The sequence below is a fragment of the Chenopodium album genome, chromosome 26 (assembly GCF_948465745.1).
Source record: "Chenopodium album chromosome 26, dcCheAlbu1.1, whole genome shotgun sequence".
Taxonomy (NCBI): domain Eukaryota; kingdom Viridiplantae; phylum Streptophyta; class Magnoliopsida; order Caryophyllales; family Amaranthaceae; genus Chenopodium; species Chenopodium album.
Genome location: NC_137859.1, coordinates 15,877,875 through 15,902,870, shown reverse-complemented (window position 1 = coordinate 15,902,870; position 24,996 = coordinate 15,877,875).

Sequence of the window (24,996 nt, the reverse complement as noted above, 5' to 3'; positions counted from 1 at the left end):
TTTGAGAGGATCTGTGGTGAATATTGTATTTGTAAAAAGGTAGTTTAGAGAAAAAGAAAGAATTAAGGAAGAGTTGAATGAGAAAATAGAGAGAATTGATTGGGAGAATAGATGAGAGTTGATTGAGAGAATTGATTAGAGTTGATGAAAGTTGATGAATAAAAACAGAGGTTCGGACCCTATTTATAGGGAAAATAGTCCGGAAAAGTATAGAATTTGAGAAGGAATAAAACTCCACTCTGTCGCTAATCAAACCGACCTTGTCGCCAGAAATTTATCCTGTCGCCAGGCGACAGAGTCTGTCGCGAGGCGACAAACCTGTCGTTTGGCGACAGAGACAGTTTTTGCGGATTTTGTTTTTATCATATCTTTTGATCTAGAAGTCCAAATAAGTCATATAATATGTCTTTGGAAAGCTATTGAAGTCTACTTTCAAATAAAATTAGAATCAGATTAAAATATTTTGTAGATAAAAAAATATGGACGAAATAGTAGGACGGTGTCAGTTTTGGATAGAGTTTCGTATATCTTTAATATCTTTTTTGTTATAGCTCGGATTTATTATTATAATATATCATTGGAAAGATAATTTCAAGATCTATCCAACCATATAAAATTTAGATAAAAAATATGAGGCACAAAAATAATATCTGACTATCTTTGAACATGTTTAAATCCGAATAGAATTAGGAAAGTTTTAAAAAAGGAAAGTTTATATTCAAATCAAATTCCATGATTTTATCTTTTCAAAAAAGGATAATTAAGATATTTTAGAAACTTATAAAAGATTCTAATCAATCCTAATTAGTTTAGGAATAGGATTAAACCTTTGGACCCTCCACATGATCATTGGGTCGTAGGTAAAATCCGGTTTGGGCCCAGTTTAGTATTTTGGCCATAACTTCCTCATTATTCATCGGAATTGGGCTTATAATATATCGTTGGAAAGTTCTTTTAAAGCCCCATCCAACTACACTATTATTGGACCCTTATCATGGACCAAAATAAACTGAATTGGACGTTTTCATAAAATAGAGTGGGTTTTCGAAAACAGAAAGAAGAAATTTAATAAAAACTAACCGCAACACTTGACTTTTCACACTTTCACCTCATTCGATAATAACACAACGTGCAAGGCATTCATCACTGGGTTTTGTTTTGGGGAGACACAATTTGGTGTCTACAGAAGCCCCCACTTTGACTGAGTTTGGAGAAACGAATGTTTCGAAAACGAAAGTCAAAGTATCGATAGGGACGGAGAATGATTCAAAACGTTCTGCGATTCCAAATCATTCTTATAACGCCGATACCTGCAAACCAATCATTAGTTAAACAGATAAGAGAGTTAAGAAACGCGTATCTTGCACCGTCGAGCACACGTCTCTGAAAGTAACCATTTTGTTGTTGCTTCATTTGTTGTTTGTGACAACCTCCACAGTGCCTCGTGAACATCGTCGAAAATAACTGTATGTCGTCATCTTCAAGTTTGTGGCCGTACGTTGCCACGGCAGTGCATCGCCGCTATAGACAATCTCTTCTTTACCTTGAGGGACCATCGAAGTTGACCTTGCTTCGCCATCTCCAAAATTTGTGACAACTCTCCACATCCTAGGGAATGCTGTCTATCATTGCTGCTACATCTCGAGCTTTTCCTTGAATCATGGTGACAACTTTCATAATCTTAGCGAATGTCATCGAAGACCGCCTCATCACGAACCGCTCTTCTCAAATATAGTTGACAACTTCCACAATCTTAGCGAATGTCGTCGAAGACCGCCTCATCACGAACCGCTCTTCTCAAATCTAGGTGACAACCTCCACAATCTTAGCGAATGTTGTCGAAGACCGCCTCATCACGAACCGTTCTTCTCAAATCTAGGTGACAACCTCCACAATCTTAGCGAATGTCGTCGAAGATTGCTCATCTCGTGCTATCTTCTCAAATCAAGTGATAACCTTCACAATCTTACCAAAAGCTATCAAAGACCGCTTCATCTTGAATCGTTCTTCTCAAATAATAACCTCCCCAATCATAGTGAAAGCTATTGAAGGTCGCTTCATCTCAAACCGTCCTTCTTAAATCCAAGCAATAGACTCTTTTCAATCTTAAAGCCCCCTGTTGAAGGCTCCGTCATCTCGAATCTTCAAATCTTCTTCCATCCTAGGAATTGAAATCGTTGTGAACCGTTATTTTGGTGCTTGCGATGAGCCAATGCTTAGGCGCTTTAAGCTAAGTGAGACGATCTTTTGTCAGGCCGATCACTTATTGTTGATTGTAATCGAGCCGATTACTAAATCATGTCAAATTGCTTATAGGGGCTAACTGGCGTACCAAGGAACCCAAAATTGCTGTATAAGATCCATATGACCACATCATGAAGCCACGTGACCTGTCGCCGCACCAGCGCAAGCCAAAACCTTCTGTCGCCGCGATATCGTTCTGAACTTTCAATTTGGTCGTTTCCTTACAACCAAATCTGCTCAAATCTTTTGCAAATCAAGGCTCTTCATCTCCATATAATTTTGCTCAAACTTCTCTCATCTTGAAAGAATCTCATATATCTATACTCGCGGTTTTTCGAAAAAATCTGGAAACATTCTTGCTCGCTGGAATGTACCTGCATCTATATTTATGACTATAGGACTTTGCTCATCTTTTATTTTATTATATTAGGGTTGACCTAAGGCTTAGTGTTTCTTGACTCATTGACTTGTCATGACTCGACTCAAAGCGTTTGACACATGTGTTAGACTCCACTCGATGTGATATGACACAACATGACTCAATGTACATGACTCGTGTGTAAAGTGCGACTTGAAAATGCAAAAAAGCAAAAATTTTCCGTCATTTTTGTGGAGGGTACCGACTTTCTCCCGAAAAAGAAAGACGTGAAAAAGAATCGAAGTGTTTGATGGTGCATGTTGAATGAGCTTAATCAAGTATATGCATTTGATACTATCCCTCAAGGTGCAAGGATTAATTCATCCTAAACTATCTTAGTTGACTCGATTATGAAAGTATTTAGGTAACTTAGGCATGGAGGCTAAGTACTTCATACTTCTTGATACAATGATGATTATAAGTGATGAGTGATGTTGATATGATAAAGCATGCTTCAACGTTATGCTAAGACTTCATGACAAAAGGTTCCTAATTGGAAGTCTATTTAGTCATGTATTTGTGATGTGTGTGAAAGTGACACTAAAGTTAGGCTACAAAGGCTAACGGTATGGAAAAGTATTATTTGATAAGAGTCAAATAATGATGACTCTTAGGCTAGGTAGGCTAATGATGTAAGGATCAAGCCCCCAAGTCTAGTTCTAAGTAAATAGGGATGAGCATTGGAGATCCCTTGATATGATCATGGTGTAAGTGTGTGAATGTGAAAATGAATGCATTTTTATTATGGCCGCACCTCAATATGAGGTTAACTACGTATCCGTTAGGAATCAGGCCAAACGTAGCTCTAGCCGAACCTCGCACAAGTGTGTGTATACCTCAAAAAGGTCTTTTTAAGGGTTGTAACGTGGTTAGGATAAAGGTTGAAGAAGAAAGGGATAAAGGCTCAAGACCCTAGGTAAGCCCCCAAGGTGTGCAACCTTGCTTTTGAATCTTTGTATTTTTTATGCTTGAGGTTTTTTCTCACTTATGAGCTTTCTTTCTTTTTTTTATTATTTTTTGCTCTTTTCTTTTTTTTTTGCTTTTGCATTTTTATTTTTATAAGTGTGGGCAATCCGATCATGCGGTCTATCACTCACTTGGCATTCATGTTTCTCAGGCACGGTACCGAGCACTCGATAAGAAACGCAATCTGAGACATGTTCTTATCAAAGTTATTTTTATATCATAGACATTGGAACACTTGCCCTTTTGTACACTTTTATTTATTATTATTTTTTTTTGTATCATTTTTTTTATTTTGAGATCACTCAAGCTTTCATATTTGGAACTTGCATAAGTTACACACCATCCCATCCCAAGGTTAGGTAAATGTAGGTTGAAAAAAGAAAGGTCTATCGTTAGACGAGGCTCAAAGTGGTTTATCAAGAAAAGGATTATATATTTAAAGGGTGAGAGATATGATATGGCTACAAGAGGTGCCTCCCATCATTGGTATACCTTGTGCTTAATTCGGCGATTTTTTTTATTTTTTATTTATTTATTATATTTTTTTTTTTTGAATTATGCAATGCAATGATCATATGCAAGAAATTAAATGCTCATTTTATTAAAGGGGAACAAAATAAAAAAAACCTATGTAATAAATCTAAGGTAGACGAAGGGTGCCTATGCTAGACTTATTGGGGAAAGGTTTGAAAAAAAGAAGAAGAAAGCATGAAATCTTAGTGAGAAGCTTGCCTTGTGTTTTGTCTCATCATTACTCCTTTTTTTATTATTATTATTGTCAATCACATGACTCGAACTCGATTCAACATGCATAGATGGGAAGAGATCATGAAAGAATGAGGGGAATGGTATGTGTGGAGAAAGTATGTGGAGAGTAGGAAGATGATGTGGATGGAAGAATATGGAAGAAAGTATGTGGAGAATAGGAAGAAGATGTAGATGAAGAAATGTGGAAGAATTGGAAAAAGAATGGGCCCCCAACTCAAATGACGGAAAAACGACTCATGCATGAACCTAAGACATGGTCATAGTGTGACAAACATGTTATGTGTGTGCTAAGACTAATGAGTGTAGGTGACATGTTAAGACTTGTGTCATGACCATGTGGCTAGACTATGTGACTAGACTTAAGCAAAGACTAAATTAAGACTTCACATATATGCATTAAACTGGACAGGCTGTGGTATTTTAGTCATAACTTTTAATCTGTGACTCTGATTGGGACGAAACCAACGCCAAATAAAAGATAAAACTCGGGGCTACAGATCCATAGGTTGTACGACTCGTGGTTCTTCCTAGAACTTCGGCTATGACCAAAACAAGTTGACGCATGTGCAGTATACGGGAATAAAATCCGGGTTGACTAAAAGGAACTATGACTCGATTTTAGGCCATTTTTTTAGTTCAGATTAATTAATTAATTAATTAATTAAACAAAGTCTTTGACTCTTAGTGTATGACCATTGGACTTTAAGTGCCTAAACTCAATTAAAGACTTAAACATGGTTTGAACCATTAATAAAATGATAAACTGATTAGTAGACTGTGAATTAGACTCGTCGTGATGACTCGAGCAAGAGAACTGGACTGTCGCTAAAACAACAGGACTGTCGCCACTGTTTAGAGCCTGTCGCCAGACGACAAAATTGTCTCTAGGCGACAGACACTAAACTGCAGCGCCACAGTCCAAATTCCTGTGCCATTGCTGGAACATTAATCTGGACTGTTTCCAGTAATTTCACTCTAAATGGACATGCCTAAAGTCGTACTAAGTCGAATTGATTGATTTATTAGCCTTGAATTAATTCAAAATTAATTAATTAGACAAAGTCCTTTTAGTCATTAGTCAATTTATTTAGTTTTTAACACAAGTCAAACAAACAGTTAACACATATATAATATACACAAGCAAGGGTGCACAAGTAGTTCACATAGTCACAAGATGAGTTTGCAACCTAACCATGGCTCTAGTTCTCTAAAGTTCGAGGATATGGGTTAAGTCAAAAAGGTCCATGGTTAAGAATCCATATGCATTGCACACAAGCCTACCGGGAGGGTTGGAGCGAATGGACAGGATTCCGCGAGTGCGAGATGAAATCGGACTCGACTCCATGGTTTGGTGGATTCACAAACATTACACGTACCCAAATCTGAACTTTGCACATGATAGTGGGATATTCCATTGGGCAGGTGAAGCAGGAACCCCCAGAGGGTTATTTCCATATGTAGAACACATATGGGGTTCAGAAAAGTGAGAAAATGACTCAATCAATAAGCAAAATCGAGCCAACAACACTAGAAATGGTCAAAGCAAGAAGGCAGACCCTTGGCTCGGTATTGGAAGAACTTGGCGCCAGACTACAGGGACTGTCGCCGCAAAAAAGCTCCTGTCGCCAAGCGACATAAACTTTTTACGGGCGACAAGCCCTGTTTTCTAGACGCTAGTTCCTACATGCCTTGGCAAGTTTCTGTGTTCTTCGAATTTTCCAGATTTCGTATCATCTTTTCGATTCTAGTCATGAAAGATATTTCTCAAATTTCGAACGTGTAAAATTCCTATGGATTGACTCATGGGGTGCTCCCATGAGGACCTTTTAATGCATATGACAATAATGTTAATCAAATCACGCACATAAAATACTTAGAATTTTTCGAGTCTCATCCGCTCATTCTAAATAATTGCCAAAATTAAATAAATTTCAGGAATATAAATAGAAATCCTCCCCAGTGGAGTCGCCAAAAACTGTGGGGAATATTGTATTTGTAAAAAGGTAGTTTAGAGAAAAAGAAAGAATTAAGGAAGAGTTGAATGAGAAAATAGAGAGAATTGATTGGGAGAATAGATGAGAGTTGATTGAGAAAATTGATTAGAGTTGATGAAAGTTGATGAATAAAAACAGAGGTTCGGACCCTATTTATAAGGAAAATAGTCCGGAAAAGCATAAAATTTGAGAAGGAATAAAACTCCACTCTGTCGCTAATCAAACCGACCTTGTCGCCAGAAATTTATCCTGTCGCGAGGCGACAAACCTGTCGTTTGGCGACAGAGACAGTTTTTGCGGATTTTGTTTTTATCATATCTTTTGATCTAGAAGTCCAAATAAGTCATATAATATGTCGTTGGAAAGCTCTTGAAGTCTACTTTCAAATTGAAATTGGAAAGTTTATATTCAAATCAAATTCCATGATTTTATCTTTTCAAAAAAGGATAATTAAGATATTTTAGAAACTTATAAAAGATTCTAATCAATCCTAATTAGTTTAGGAATAGGATTAAACCTTTGGACCCTCCACATGATCATTGGGTCGTAGGTAAAATCCGGTTTGGGCCCAGTTTAGTATTTTGGCCATAACTTCCTCATTATTCATCGGAATTGGGCTTATAATATATCGTTGGAAAGGTCTTTTAAAGCCCCATCCAACTACACTATTATTGGACCCTTATCATGGACCAAAATAAACTGAATTGGACGTTTTCATAAAATAGAGTGGGTTTTCGAAAACAGAAAGAAGAAATTTAATAAAAACTAACCGCAACACTTGCCTTTTCACACTTTCACCTCATTCGATAATAACACAACGTGCAAGGCATTCATCACTGGGTTTAGTTTTGGGGAGACACAATTTGGTGTCTACAGGATCCATCTTGGACACGACATGTACTGTATGAGTAAGCATGTAATGCCTTAATTTCTGTGCGGCCCACACAAGTGCGAGACACAACTTCTCAAGTAATGTGTATCGTGTCTCATATCCTTGAAGCTTCTTGCTCAGATAGTAGATTGCATTCTCCTTGCTCTCGATCTCTTGTGCTAGCATTGCCCCCATCGTTTCTCTTGTGACCGTAAGGTAGAGTCGAAGAGGAAAGTCAGGCATTGCTGGTGCTAGCACAGGTGGGTTTGACAGGTACTCTTTGATCTTGTCGAAAGCTTTTTGGCAATCGTCATCCCATGTGACTGGAACGTTCTTCTTGAGCTTTTTGAATATAGGTTCGCATATCGCCGTGAGTTTGGATATGAACCTACTTATGTATTGCAATCTTCCAATAAAGCCTCGAATCTCCTTTTCAGACTTGGGTGGTGGCATGGCCATGATTTTTTTGACTTTCGTGGGATCTATTTCAATCCCTCGAGAACTGATCACATAGCCAAGCAATTTGCTTGATGTAACTCCGAATGCACACTTTGCTGGATTTAATCTCATGTTGTACTTGCGGAGTCTTTCAAAGAACTTACGAAGTGCAATGATGTGGCCTGGGCGATCTTTTGACTTGACGATCATATCATCAACGTAGACTTCCACCTCTTTGTGCATCATATCATGTAACAATGATGTGGCTGCTCTTTGGTAGGTGGCACCCGCGTTTTTCAACCCGAATGGCATTACCGTATAGCAATATGTTCCCCACTGTGTGATGAATGTGGTTTTCTCCATGTCTTCCTCGGCCATAAGTACTTGGTTATATCCAGCGTAACCATCCATGAAGGAAAGGAGTGCGTGGTTTGCTGTGTTATCGACCAGAATGTCAATGTGAGGTAGAGGGAACCCGTCTTTGGGACTTGCCTTGTTGAGATCCCTATAATCAACACACATTCTGACCCTTCCATCTTTCTTTGGGACAGGAACCACATTAGCTATCCATTCCGGATACTTGGACACTTTGATGAAAACCTGCAGCTAGTTGCTTTCTGATTTCTTCTTTGATCTTGAGAGCCACATTCGGCTTTATACGACACAACTTTTGCTTGACGGGCTTCATACCTGGAATGAGTGGTATTGTATGTTGCACAATATCCCTATCAATACCTGGCATGTCTTGGTAAGACCAAGCAAATACATCAACAAATTCACTAAGTAAGTTAATTAACTCTTTGCATTCATCTTGACTTAGTGTTAATCCAATTTTTACTTCTTTGGTAGTCGTATCATTGAAAATATTGATTGTTTCTGTATCTTCAATAATTGTCGTTTTATTATCATGTTCTTCCATTGCTTTTATTATTTCTTTGTCATTTTTATCATTAGCAAAGCAATATTGATCAGGGTTGGGGGAATGACACACATCGTAAGAAAAGGTACTCATTTCATTGAAATCATTGGTCATTACATCAAGGAAGGCAAGGTCAGCTGCGACCTTGCCAGAATTATTTGGAATAGAAAGGGAAGACTCAACAAGAGGCTCAACACTAGGGGGAACTACAGAAAAAGACTCGATAGCAGAAAGGGGGTCGGCCTTAAATCCTAAGGGTTCATTAACAGACTCAAACTCGAACTCGGACCTAGACGATTCTAAAGGAATTATGTCTTCGATAAGTGCAATTACTAGATATATCAAGGATCACTATTATGGAGATAATAAGTTCATTCTATAGGGTCGTCAATATCTGGTGCTAGATATGATAATTGATCTTTGGGTTAGTTAAATAGCCCAAAGCCTTATAGAATGGATCCTATGAGGTCACACAACAAGGGTATTGGGTTAAGCAAGTAAGAGGCCCATTAATGGGCCTCATGAGCAATTAACTAATCATGAATTGGATTGGGCTAGCATGGTTAGATTGGAATTAGGTTTTGGGCTTTTGACATGGGCTCTTATTTAGAGATGAGATCTATAAATAAGATCCATGCCTAGGGTTTGTAAGAAGCAGTCATAATTCACACACTGTGAATTTTGACATCAATGCAACCAATCCCAAAACCCTAATCCTCTCTCCAACTCACGGCCCTCATCCTCCCCTTACGTCCGTACGGCCGGCCACCCCTTGGTGGCGCGTGTGGTGGTTATCGTGGTGGTTCTTGGTTAGTATGTCTCTCCTCTCCGTTGAAGGTTGATTGAAGCGTTCAGTCACGACTAACTAGCATTAGTGGAGGTCTTAATCTGTGCCCGTGGACCAAGTAGAGAAATCACACTTGGGGTTCTTTATCTCCCTTTGTTCTTGCTCGATCGCACGTGGAATCACGCTTCAAAGGTACAATTATTTGTTCTTTATGTGTTATGCATTAGATCCTTGGATTAGGTACTGTATGAATATGATTCATGTTTATTTCCGCTGCGTAGTACCTATAAAACCCTACAGTGGTATCAGTTAGCCTATTGCATTTACGCATATTGCCAATAATTCTTTGATAATCCACAATTTTAATTCAATTAGGAGGGAGAATATTTAATTATGGTTCAATTGTTACTTTTAATGTGATTAAACTTTTGGAATAGATTAAATGCGATTTATTATGCTCAAATAGCCATGAAGAGGACTGAATTAAGCCCTAATATGTTCGAAAATTTCAAGCCTTAGAACCCTAATTTCGAATATTTTCGAAAATCCTAGCCCTAAAATATGATTTTTGTATAAAAATGTTTTATGTATGATCATAGATTTAATTTTAAATGTTAAAATTAAATTGGGATTAATTTTATGATGAACCCTAATTTTAAAGTTGAATGTGATTTAATTTTAATCTTATGGACTGATTTAATTTAATTAGGATAAATGTTATTTTAATTAAATTAAAACACAAAAAAAAAAATTTTGGTCGGCAGCCGCGGCTGCCGACCAGGTGGTGGTCCAAGAGGGAGGGTTAGGGAGGGCGACAGTCCATGGTGGCTGTGGGCAGCAGCGTGCAACCGTTGCACGGCTGCTGCCGCGGCTGCCACCGCTGGTGCTGCTGCTGCCTTGCGCGGCAGTGGCTGCTGCAAAGCAGCCAGCCACCGTGGCTAGCCTTGGTTGGCCACGCACGGTGGCCTGCAGCCCAGCAGAAGCAGCTCCACGCTGCTGCCCTTTGAGGCAGTGGCTGCTGTCGCGGCAGCCAGCCACCGTGGCTAGCTTCGGCTAGCCAACCACGGTGGCCGGCGTTGGTGGTTGCGGTATTTTCAAAAAAAAAAATCATTTTTTGAAAATTTATTTCAAGATAATTATGAATTATTTTGGGATAAAATCAGTTTTATTTTGGATAAGTTAAAATATTTTGAAAATATGATCTTTTATTTTAAAAGATAAAATTGGTTTTATTTGGATAAAATCTTTTATTTTAGGATAAAATCAAATATTCAAAAGTTGTTATATTTGATATTATCCATATTTAAGTTGTTAAATTGGTAATTATCCTAAATTAAAGTGGTTAATTATGGATAAGATTTGTTAGGATATTCTGAGCATATTCCAAAAGGATAATAATTGATTTAAATAATGTGATTATCCCATAATTATTTTTGGATATAATTGATTTAAAATATTGTGATTGGCTAGTAATTAGGATAGAATTTCCTAACTTTGTTAGGATAATCTTTGAGGATAAATATGATTTATCTTTTAGGATTAAAATAAGATTTGATTCTATCTCATGACTAATTTAGAATATATGATATTTTATTGATGATCATGAATAATATATGATATTATCTAATTGCTTTAATTAAAATATGAGATATTTAGATGCCATGTTTCCTTAATTGTGAACATTCGATGTTGTAGTTTAGGAAAGCATGATGAGTGATTTATTATGTGGCAATTTTATAATATATGATGTTTTTTTATTGCTATATAATGACTAGTATGGCCTAGTAGATTGATAAATACGATCTGCGCATCGTGATGTATTTTTGTAATCTTAGTACGGTCTACGAACCGATAAAGTATTTTGTAATTTTATTTTATTTTATTTAAGTAGTAGATAGAATAGAGTAGAATTACAGGTTGCAGTTAATCCAAGAAGCCCATGAAGTGAAGGCCCAAAGGAGCAAGGTGGATGCGATCCATGATGATTCAAGTGGGAGCATTTACTTTATTAGCTTTCTTAGGATTAGGGGCCATGCTATGTCTTATTTGTGCATTCAGTATTTTATGCATGTTAGATTTTATTGATGTCTTGTGATGATGCGCTAGAGTTCACTATTTAATCACAACATAATAAATCTAGATCCCAGTAATATTGATGCAGCTTTTCCAATTAAAAACCCGACGAAAACCTTGATCGTTTGTGATGGGTCGGCCTCAGCAGAGCGTCATTATATATCTTGGGGAGTGGGGGTAGATCACGTCTACACTTTTAATTGGTTATATTCAACAAGGTTACCTAAAGATCAGTTTAGAACCTTGAAGCTAAGGGTAATAATTAAACATGTGATGGTTAATTATTCAACCAAGAGTTACAAGAGTTGTAATCAGTAAAGAGTTTACTCACCTTGAAAATGTAATGGTTGATGGCAGGGCCTCATTCCGGTTAATTATTGCACAAATAAAGGATCTTGGAATCACTTAATTCAAGTTGGGATCACTTAAATTGAATAGAGTGCTTTAAAGTTACCAATTTAATTCGCTTATGGTACTTTAAATTTATTAAACATAATTGAATTTTGCGTTTACTTATAAGTAACATGTCGTTCTAATTTTATTATTATATATAATCTCCTCGATTGAAAATAAAGTTGAGAAACGTTCTCAAAAAGGTTTAAAAGATTATCCACAAACCTATATTCCAATTTTTGCTAAGATTGTTCTAAAAGGCAAGTTTTAGAAATTCATGTCACATGTCTAAGGTTGGTTTTATTCAAAATGTTTGAGTAAAATACCAACACATCTTCATTTTGAAAAATGTTTCAAGGGATATAATGAGATGAGAGGTACAATCCCTCAAAAGACAAGTGTACAAGTCCAATAAAATCCCTTATCTTCAATATGATTGAATATAAGAAAGTGATTGGAAATCTCTATGATCAAAAGTTGATCAAATAACAGTATTCTTCATCTACTTTATATAGAGTTTAATACTTGATTAAACTCAAATATAAATAATGATAGAATAGACTTAGCAAAATCATGAAAAGTGCTTAAAGTAGTTGAGCAAGGTATCATTTTGAACCTAAGAAAAATGTTCTAATGGCTCAAACGGGAAAGGTTTAGGAATATATGAGGATTGCATTAAGAAGTTATAGGCCAAGAATTGCAAACAAGTTGCTACTTCTCAAACCTAGAACTACTTACATGTTAAAAGTTGTTATGAACAACAAATGTTTCAAATTAAATGGACCAATTCCAATTGATTAGATACTACCTCATATAGTTGGAAGGTAAAGAATGGAAATGTTCCAATTTAAGAAGTATACTATAGAAATTGATTTAGCATATTGCTACTTCTTGGACATATGATGTCTTGTTTAGATCATTCATTGCACAATTTGGTTGAACTAAAGGAAGAAATTAGCTAAAGGAGGAATAAATCTACAAGTTTAGAAGCAAATGTTGCTACTTCACAAGTAGAATCTACAAGTTTGGAAGCAAAAATTGCAACTTTACAAGTAGAACTAGTATTTCACCACTTATAATTGGCTAGAATTAAATAAATGTTATTCATTCTTGCCATTATCAAAACACCATTCAATGTTAGTAATGACTAAGCATCGAAGATTCAAAAACGTGGAATAAATGTTATTCTATGCTTCTTTGAGTCATAATGTGTTTTGAATTGCTAAATAGGTTTAAAGTTCTATATGATAAAAATAGTTAAACCATTTCTATATATATAAGTTGTCTCTAATATGTCAATTAATTCAAATGAAAATGAAAATTGCATGCGGAAGATCCAAAGGGATGGACTTTCAATATCATTGGATTATGAATCCATTGATATATGTAATTATCATTCTAATTTGAAATTATGACTAAGTCACCATTTAGATAAATGATGATGCGAACTCGAGGTCGAATACATATTGATATAAGAAAACCAAAGGTTCAAAGACTAGAAATGGACAAAGAAACTTCATTTGTGATACGATCACTACTTGTGCTTGGTTGAAGCATAAGAGTGAAAATTTTGAAAAGTTCAAAATGTTCAGTATGAAGTTCAGTATCAACTTGACAAGAAAATGATTACATTACAATATGATTGTAATTGTGAAAATTTAAGTCAAGACACATGTACTTGGCAACACATTCGAAATATTGAGATATGATCGTAATAATGAGAATATAAGCCAAGACATTGATAAACATCCAAGAGTTATAAAATCGTTTTACAACAAACTCCGAAAGAAAACCTTGTGAAGTGTTTATGAAGGAAGCTATCAATCTATATGAGATATATTTTGATAATTGATGTAAATTACCTATCTTCCAACCATTGTTCAAGGGATATACTTTTAAGATAAGCTACAAAACTAAAAAAAATTACATAAGTCAAATCAGAATGTAGCAAAGGCTTCATATGTGATATGGATAAGAAAAGTTCTTATATAGTCTTTCTACAAAGTAAGGAATAAAAGTTGTATTAAAATGTTTAATGCACACTCGATTCCTATATACAGCAAGGGGTACTACTACACAAACCATACTTAGCACAAAATGTTTGTTGCTCAAGTAGGTGCCCTTATGGAAATTGTTCCAAAAGGTCAAGTGGGAGTAGTGTAAATCTCAAAAGAGTTCGAGAAAAGCAACAAACAAACATGGTTTAAAACCTTGGTTGGTTCACCCTATGCTAAATATGCCTCCTCAAAAGGCAAGTGGGAGTATAAGAATCTCGAAAAGTTCAAGAGCCTTGAAAGAGTTCAAGAAAAGTGATTTCGAAAATCTCGAAGAAATTTGAGAAGTTATCGAATAACAGCAACAATATGAGCATGATTCACCTCATGTTACAAATGAAAACGCGTGGTCTCATTAAGTGTAATGGGATTAATAACCATGTGTCGAAGGTAGTACATTCCAAGTGCACATCCTCTATTGTCGTTTCTCATTGAAAACTAAACAAAGTTGTTGTATGAGTTTCAATTGTTGCATCAAACCCACAATGATGACTAGCATATGTAAAACTTAGCCAAAGGAATATGATTTCATATTGACTAAGATTTCTAAAATATTCATTTTGGAACATGATGATTATGCAAATAATAAGGATGATTTGACGAGTTATAACTCCAAGTGGTTTTAAAACCATGAAATCTGAAATAGATTCTAATTTTGTAAGCAAGCGTATGACACTTGAATAATTTGCCTAAATTGGGTGAAACCCATTGTAAGCAAAGCAGACAAGAAAGAAAAACGTTTTCTAACTAAAGCAAAGACTTGTTAAGGGATTCAACAAATTCTTAGTATGACTATGACTGCGATGAAACCTTTACATTAGTCATGTTGCAAAGATCTATTAAAAATATTTTAGTGATTTTTACCTTATAAGATTAGGTAGATGGATTTCAAAACACTTTCTTGAAATTGTTCATGAAATAAGATTTGTATATGATACAATCAAAAGTTTGGAGATCCAATAATCCTAGGGATGCATAGAAGATCCATAATGGATTGTAGTTAGCATCAGGGAGTTAATGTTCTTAATTTTGCAAGTTAATCAAATCGTTTGATGTTCTTGTAAAATGAAGAAAAGGTCTTGTGTGTACAAGATGTTTAGTGGGAGCTATGAAGTCTTCTTGGTCTAGTACAAAGAGCGATTATTTGTTGCTTGAATAGTCAAGTAATGGTTAATGCATTTTGTATGAAAACCTTGGAGAAGAAGATGAGTACATTTGGGATTCAAGATCTATATAGATAGGTCTCAAAGGATGTTTGAGTTTTGGTTAAGAAGCTTATATTGATAAGATTCTTATAAGGTTCAACATTATATTGAAAAGAGTTTCAATCCCTTGTGACATGGCACGTTGCTTAATGATTTAATACCTTGAGAAAGGATTGATGAAATTAAGACTTTGAGTGATGATCCTTATGCAATTTGCAAAGGATACATCATGCATGCCATGGACTATACTCGTCTATTTGATTCACGTGTTTTAAGAACAAGTGATGATAGATTTCAATCGAAATCCAATGTAACGTTGGAATACAAATTAGAAATTCCTAAGTTCATTCCTTGCGAAAGGGCGAAGGAAAATTATTAGTGTATGGAGATGAAAATGATTATAAGATTTAGAAATTGCAAAATTCATGTTTATGAGAATGTCTCATGAACTCTACTTACTGAACCCCTTCCATGACCAAGGTATGAGAGTCATACTAAGGTTTTTGGATTGAAGCAAGTTATGTAATTTTAGTTGTGTTTGTTTTTGAGAAAGCATATTACAAAAGTAAATACATTAGCTTGCAGAATTATGTTTATCAATTGAAACAAAGTTTCAATCTTATTTAATCGTGGTTTCAAGATTAAATAAAATGTCCAAAATAATTATGAATTGATGGGCTCACTAGGTTGATGACCTTTTGAATGAAACCCCACAGGTGAACTAAATTCATATATTATTTAAGTTCCTAGTTCGGAATCATTAAACTGGACATAAATGATTTCCAATAATGGACTAGCATGTTAAGATTGATTGGATAGCGCAGTTTCATGGGCTATAGGAGCGTAGTGATGCTCGGTCAATCACATGGATATGCATGAATGATGCATGATCAAACTATAGACCTACTTTGAAGTTCAAGTATAGAGCTTCCGGATATATTAGTGGATTCCTTTGACATGAGTGGAACACTGATTCCATTCAATGATTGTTTTAACTGTGGTACATTCAAACGTCTGGCCGTAACTGGAGATTATAAAGGATGTTTCCCGGTTACTTCATGAGTTGAGTGGGAGCTTTGGTTGCCATAAGATTGGATTGAGTCTACCTATTTAATTAGGAATGTGTCTTGGCCCCATGAAGAGGGAGAATTCAAAAAATGCATGGCCGTGCTCAATGGGTTACATAGTAATCATTTGTTTTGTAATTCTAACTCAGATTTCAAGAAAGATTTGTAGATTAATATGATCACGACATGAGATGCAATCATATTATCAAATCGACACACATTGACTTAAGGAATTTGAATATTGCGCACTTGTCTCAGACAAGTGGGAGATTGAAGGAATTATGTCTTCGATAAGTGCAATTACTAGATATATCAAGGATCACTATTATGGAGATAATAAGTTCATTCTATAGGGTCGTCAATATCTGGTGCTAGATATGATAATTGATCTTTGGGTTAGTTAAATAGCCCAAAGCCTTATAGAATGGATCATATGAGGTCACACAACAAGGGTATTGGGTTAAGCAAGTAAGAGGCCCATTAATGGGCCTCATGAGCAATTAACTAATCATGAATTGGATTGGGCTAGCATGGTTAGATTGGAATTAGGTTTTGGGCTTTTGACATGGGCTCTTATTTAGAGATGAGATCTATAAATAAGATCCATGCCTAGGGTTTGTAAGAAGCAGTCATAATTCACACACTGTGAATTTTGACATCAATGCAACCAATCCCAAAACCCTAATCCTCTCTCCAACTCACGGCCCTCATCCTCCCCTCACGTCCGTACGGCCGGCCACCCCTTGGTGGCGCGTGTGGTGGTTATCGTGGTGGTTCTTGGTTAGTATGTCTCTCCTCTCCGTTGAAGGTTGATTGAAGCGTTCAGTCACGACTAACTAGCATTAGTGGAGGTCTTAATCTGTGCCCGTGGACCAAGTAGAGGAATCACACTTGGGGTTCTTTATCTCCCTTTGTTCTTGCTCGATCGCACGTGGAATCACGCTTCAAAGGTACAATTATTTGTTCTTTATGTGTTATGCATTAGATCCTTGGATTAGGTACTGTATGAATATGATTCATGTTTATTTCCGCTGCGTAGTACCTATAAAACCCTACAGATTCAGGTTCATCAAACATGGGGCCTTCGCCAGTGGTTACTTCAAGTTTTTCTCCATTCGGCATGGTAACCTTCACCGTCTTGCTCCATCCTTTCGGAACACCATCAGTTGGGGCAATTAACTCCGAGGGATCAAAATCTTTGATTGACACGACCGCTTGAATGAGCGTAGAGTCGTCATTGTTGGTGGGCCTAGGTTCATTCTTTTCCAACCCGAAAAGAAGATTAATGCTCATATCATCGAAACATGGGCTAGTTGGTTCTTCGGCTGTTAAGGAGACATCACCTTCGTCAATGAAGTCACAATCCATGAACACCTCAAAACCTGGTTCACGTCTCCTCTTGTAGATGAGAGGTTCAGGAAATTCGTAGCACGGGAAGTTCTCTCCTTCCTTAACGAATTGACCATTGAGCGTGAGGGGATAAGGGTTTATAGCCATCTCCTTGTTCTCTTTTCGAGCTGCGTTCCGAGCAACCATCTTGATCACAGCTTGTTTTATATCTTCCTTTGTTGGTATGAATCCTAGGCCAAAGGTATCCTTCTTTAACGAACCTGGATGGCCCCAAAGTTCAGCTATCTTCTTTTTTATGCCAAGGGTCATCCCAGGGAAATGCCCTTGTTTCTTCATAATCGCATTGATGTTGTCTTTAGAATAAGGGTCAAACTCGAGGTGGCACTTTTCATCTTCCTCGATCATAAGCACATCTTCTAGAGACAACCCCTAGAGGTCCTCATCTTCCTCATCATGCTCGACATGAACGATGGGGGTATCAATGACTTGAATACGCATGGGAGAGGCATCAATGGTGATCGGAACTCCTCCAACTATAGCTTTAACTTTCTGGTGCAGTGATAATGGGATCGCCTTCAACTCATGAAGCCAAGGGCGACCTAACAATAGATTGAAAGAAGCCTTGATGTCCACCACCTGAAACTTGGTGCGACGTTCAATGGCTCCAGTAGTGATATTTAACATGATAGTACCCACGGCTTGACGGCGAGTATAATCATAAGCTCGGATCCCCTGAGTAGAGGGAATTAATTCTTCATCTTTTATGCCCAACTTCTTTACAGTGCGTAACGGGCATACATTGATTGCTGAGCCATTATCAACTATGCTCATGGGAACATTCATCTGCCTACACACCACAGTAAGGTGTAGGGCTTTGTTATGTTGATCCCCTTCCGGGGGTAAATCCTTGTTAGAAAAGGAAATCAAGTTACTAGGACTTGGAAATTCAGTAGTGAGAAAGCTGACTAGTCCTTAAGGAGTCATATCACTATCAACTCCTATCTTCACAAGAGCATTCATCACAGCCTTCCGATGCTCATGAGACGTAGCCAACAGCTTCCAAACATTCATTTCCACCTTGGTCTTTTGCAATTGTTTGATCACATCATTGCTTATAGGGTCGATGGGATCAACTATTGGTTGTGCTTGCGGTGGAGGTGTAGGTGGAGTGGGTTGCTGTAACCTTCCAGTTCTAGTGAGAACCTTGACTTCAGGGTCCTCCCAAACATCTTCGCTATCTTTCAGATTGACAACGCCAAGAGATGAACAAACTATATCTTTGAGATACACGTCTTCATCGTCGCTATCCCAAATTCCGTTAACTTCTTCACAGCTTGAAATAAAAACAACTTCTGGTAGAGGTTCATTCACAGGTTGAATGAGTATTGACGGATCAAAGGAGACTTCATCTCCCATGATAGCCAAAGCATCAGAAAGAGGACCTGTTTGAATATTAGGCTTCTTGCCCCCTGGAGGGACAGGAAGTTGATTAGCATCAATCAAGTCTTGGATCGCATCCTTCAACTTCCAACACTTCTCAGTAGTATGACCTTTGCCTTGATGGAATTTGCAATGAGCATTGGAGTCATAACTAGCAGTCCTGTTCTCTGGTCGAGGTTCTGGAAAAGGTCCAACTGGCATAATCAGTCCTTGACTATGCAAGCGATCAAAAGCAGCATCATAAGTCATTCCCAAAGGCGTGTAAACCCTCCTTGGCCTTTGGAATCTCTGAGGGGCAGCATTAAGAGCCAGCACATCATTGATATTGACATTGTTGGTAGCATTATTGGTCTTGGAAGACGAAGAAGAAGGACTGTCGTTCTTCTTGTTTTTCCAAGTGTTATTGTTATTATTGTTGTTTCTACCAGCAGTCTTCATTAGTTCATCTTCGATATTGATCCCAATATCGTACACAGCTTCAAAAGTGTTCAGTGGCAGGAATTTCAAGTGTTGCTTATACTTATGAGTCAGATTTGCAATAAATAGGCGAACCATCTCTTTTTCCATGGGAGGATCCACCAAGAGTGCAGCTGTTTCCCTCCACCTGCTTAAATAAGTAGTGAAGCCTTCATTCTCTTTCTGTTTGAGAATGGAGAGTTCACGTTCAGAAGTTTTGGTTTAAGTGTTACACTTGTAACGGTTCATGAAACTTTCAGTAACGTCCTCCCAAGTTGCAACGTGCTTGGATTCCAGAGAGTAGAACCATTGTTGACAGGCATGCTCTAGGGAAAGAGGGAACACAGTAGGGAAGAGTGTCACATCTAACCCCTTAAGAGCCATGGTTGCAGAAAAGGCTTTCAAATGAAACATAGGATTATCAATAGGCCTGAACTTGGGAATGTCAGCAGTGGAAAACTTCTCAGGAAGCTTGTCCCTTTTGTTCAGAGAAGTGGCAGGTTGTTCTACATAGGTAAACTCTTTAGAGATCTTACTCATTTGTTCTTTGATTTTGTCTATTGCAGCTACAGTAGCATTACTTTAATTGTTTTGCTCTACCGTGTGAACCCTGGTAGTGAGTGCTTACATCATAGTAGATAACCTGTCGATGGCATGGTTAATGTTTTCCATATCTTCCTTAGTGACCATTGGTTGAAAGTAAATGGGAGATGGATTATGTGGGGATGCTTGTGGTGGTTTTCTTGTACGCCTCTTAGGTTGTTGAGGTAGCGACTCAAACCGTAACAGTCTACCCCTGCTTCTTGACCAAGTGCTGTGACATTGAAATAAACGCACATTTAATGACTAGACTTATCCTTGACCCATCCAGAAAATAAAAAGGGGAAGAAGAAAAGAAAAAAGTTTGAAAACAAAAAAGCATGTATAGGAGGATACCATCCGACTTACTCCTAAAAAAACGGAAAAAAAACGCAAAACTTTCCTAATATACGGTCACGAACAAGATAGTGCATGACTCGAGGACAAGTGTGTGAAATCGACACGACTTGTGAGTGATTAAGTGAGGTTATGGACACGTGTTATGACCGTACAGTTATACATGACACCAAGCTGGACACATAAACCGCATACGTACGCACAAAGAACCAAAAATGGACTGACGGGACATTCTCCTGGGCGCCATGTCACGGTGCTGACTGTCGTGACACGGTGCAGTCTACCGTAAGACGGTAGATTGCCCCGTGTCACGGCACTACTCACCGTGTCACGGCAGACTTGTTGTGACGCGGTGCTCAGTTCCAGGCCTTTTTGTGACGTTTTTCCAGATTTTAATCGATTTTATGTTCCGTACTAATTACTAAGTGGAAATAAAAACCCTCGGTCATAGATTAGTCCAAAAACAAAATGAACAAACACATGTGGGTTAGTACCAAATAAACCACATAGCATTTAGTCACGATCATGCAAAAAGTTCTCAACCTAAGGTCAAGTTCTATGTTCAACTATGGTCAAGCTTTGGGTGTCAAAAGGGTACCATGGTTAAGAGTTTGGACGCGTTAGCAAGGCAGCCTCCCTTGAGGGTGTATGCCAATGGGCGGCTCCGCGAGTTCGTGATGAAATCGAACTCGACTCCATGGTTTGGGTGGATTTAATAACTCGGATGAACCCTTATTTCCATGAGCGTTTTTGGGTTGATAGAGCTTAAATCCCCCGGGGCTAAACGTATGTAGAACACATACGGTTTTTTCAGAAAAATCGAAGGAAGTTGACTGTAAGAAGAGAAAATAAGCCACTGGACTGATTTAAGAACTGCCGTGACATGGCAATGACCACCATGTCACGGTGCTGTTCACCGTCAGACGGTAACTGCACCGTGACACGGTAGTTTCTGCCGTGACACGGCAGTCAGGAAATCTGACTGGTGCCCTGTTTTTCTTCGTACGCAATCAAGTTGTTCAATTTTTCCTACGGGACAGATCTAAATGCAACGTTAAAACGTCTATGCTTACGCAAAAATGCCAAATTAATCACAGGAATATTTTTCAAGAATCTTTCAAGTCTCATCCACTCATCTCAATTAAATACCGATCACTCAAATCGATAGATAACCAAGAATCCTCCCCAGTGGAGTCGCCAAATTGTAGGCGTCGTTTGAAGTGCGCCTATGTAAAGCATGTGGTGAATATGCTTGGCACTCATAGGAAGTGGGAATTGATATGCCGTGACGCGGTAGTTTCCTGCCGTGGCGCGGGAATTTCCAGCCCACTTTTCCGTCTAAATACATTTTTAACCCTAATTTCATTCAGCATTTTAAGTGCCGATTGATAATTTCGGGCCATTTTCTGATTTATTAATATTCGGGCTAAAATAAGAAAATAAGTAAAAGAAATAAATAAATAGGTTTGGGCCAAAAATAATAAAACAATAAAATAAAAGAGATTTTGGGCTGAAATTAAAACTATGCTTTTACCAAACATCAAGACTGATCCATAGACTATTCAGAAATACGAATTCAATTAAATATGATTTTTAAGCACTCTCGGGATTAAATACTAAACCCGACCAATAGTGGCGGTGAAAGGTTGTTCATCATCGGGTTTGGTTTTGGGGAGACATTTTTAGGTGTCTACATACATGTAATATATGGTAGTTCAGAACTTAATATGAAGTATATATTATGATGAATGATCATTATAGTTTTATCTTCATACACTCGATTGGTTGCACAAAATTAATGGGTATGATGTTGCGTTGAGTTTAGATACATAAAATTTAAGCGTATATATGCTGCTGAATGTTCCCCTCCTTTGCGTGAAAATTACCAAATTCAAGTGACTTTGAGTGGCCCTTGCTTAATGTTATACGAGTAGGAGTTACCCATCATTCTTACTCAATAGTTAGTACGTAGTACTATTTTCATCATTTTCAAAGGCCATCATCTAGCTAAATATATTAAATAAATTAAATAATAAACGTTCCCCATGATTTATAATGGCATCCATGATAAAAAATAATTCAAAAAAACATATAAGAGTAAGTTATTATATTAATTTAACTTCCCGTGGTAAATATATATATATATATATATATATATATATATATATATATATATATATATATATATATATATATATATATATATATATATATATAACTTCCCGCATTTAAAATAGATTTTTCTTATAATATACTACCTCCGTTACACATTATTTGCAACAATTTGACATAAAGTAGAGAGGAAAAATGTCTAATCGTTGCAAATAATATGTAACGGAGGTAGTATTTTTACTACCTTTCTCTATAATATATATCCCGTGCATTTTGCAATAGAGAGTAATTGTTATTTATTATTTACAAGGTTATAGCATACATTGACTATACTTTTTATACTCTTGACAAAAAAAAAAAAAAAGGTAATATTTTTTAATCTGTAAATTCTAATGAAGATTTATATCTATGTAATTATATATGCTTTTGTTGTACAAGTATTTTGCAAGTTGGTGGAATAATAAGACTTTCATTGTGCTATATGAATTATAATTTATCAATGATGATTTAACATATCATATTGCAATTGCCGTTATAATGCATATATAACTTAAAATAATCTATGGAGAAAAACTTACCTAATATTTATTTAAAAAATATAAATATATATTTAAAAAATAAACCATTTACTAACAACACTTACTCACCTATGAACCGTGCCTCATTGATAAATAAATTCACTTATGTATGGTAATCTAGCTTCGTCTAAGCAATTTTGAATCGTAACTTCACTTTGGCATTTTTTTTTATCAACACAAATTTTTAAGCGATCCATGTATTATTTATTTATAGTTATTGGAATGATTTATTAATCTTTTTTATTTATGGTCTTTTTTACGGTATACAGATCAATTGACTGCTTTCGTCTTTATATTACTAGACCCTACAGGTATGTATACAGTAATTTTTGCTTTAATTTTAGTAATGTGAATGACCATGGATATTTAGGTGAATTGGGACTTTTTTTTTTGTCTGTTGTATTGGGCATGTTATACAATTTGTCACTTTACATTCTATACATATAAAATTATACTACGTAACACGTAATCTATCTATAATATAATTTAAGAGTTTTTTTTTCCAACTTTCATTCACAGCACTCCAAATTTCCATCCTTGCAATTCTAGCCCTTCTATTTTTTATTTTTTTATTTTTTTTTTTTTTTGTGAAAAAAACAATCAATAGCCACCATTTTAACTCATAACTACCCATATCACTTACAAAAAAAAAAGAAAATAAATAAATAAATAAATAACCACCCTTTAATAATTACCACTTTTACCATTATAACTACCCATATCACTTAAAATAAATAAATAAAAATAACCACCATTTTAACTCATAACTACCCATATTACTTAAAAAATAAAAATAAATAAAAATAAAAATAAAAAATAAAAAATAAAAAATAAATAAAAAACCAATAACCGCCCTTTAATAAGGAAATTTTGTGTAGAACTACCCTAAAGATAGGGTCATTTGTGAACAACTATCCATTTTTTTTATTTGTTTAGAACTACCCATAAATTTGAAAACGTTTGGGTAGCACTACCCACTAACATTTTCCGTCCAATTAAGACGTTATCGGAGCTCACTTTTTTCACTTTTCCCACCCAATTAACTCTCCCAATTTGTATAAAGGTTTTAATTTACCTTAATACCTAATTAAGATTTTAATTAGAATTCATTTTAGGGTTCATGAGTTTAGTATTATTTGGGGATTTTGATTTCTAAGGTTTGGGGGTTTAATTGAATTGAGATTTTTGCTTATTTTAGCAATAATTGGCCATTGTAATTGAAAAAAGTGAAAAATTGGGCCAAAATAACATTTTAATTGGATGAAAAACTTTAATGGGTAGTGCTACCCAAACTTTTCCAAACTTGCGGGTAGTTATTAACAAATAAAAAAAATTGGGGTAGTTGTTCACAAATGACCCTATCTTTAGGGTAGTTCTACACAAAATTTCCCTTTAATAACTATCACTTTTACATTTTTTTTCCTCTTAAATATATATACTACATATATATCCCGTGCATGAGCACGGGTACACTCTAGTATATATATACTTCGTATATATATATGCCTTGTTTGGTAGTAAGCTTATTGGGAATATATTAGCTTATTTGACTAACTTTAGCTGATTGACTAGTCAAACAAGCTAATACAAGTGTTTGGTAGTAAGCTTATTGGAAGAGCTTATTCCACTAAATAAGCTCTTTTTGAAAAAGCTCATTTTAGGAGTTTTTTCAATTAGCTTATTCATTAATTATTGTGAAATGACACTTATAACCTCATTTAATTTGAAATCCTTTACAAACTACCTACCCCACTTATATGTCTAGTTTATGTAGTATTTACCCCCGTCCCTTGGTCATTATTAGTAGTGTTTTTGGCTCTTTAGAGCCACTTTTATTACTAATATGTGTTTTCTAGTGTTTTCGTAGTTTTGGTTGAGTTTTGTAGGGAATTGCACCTTTGGAGTACTTTCTCGGGATTTTATGGAG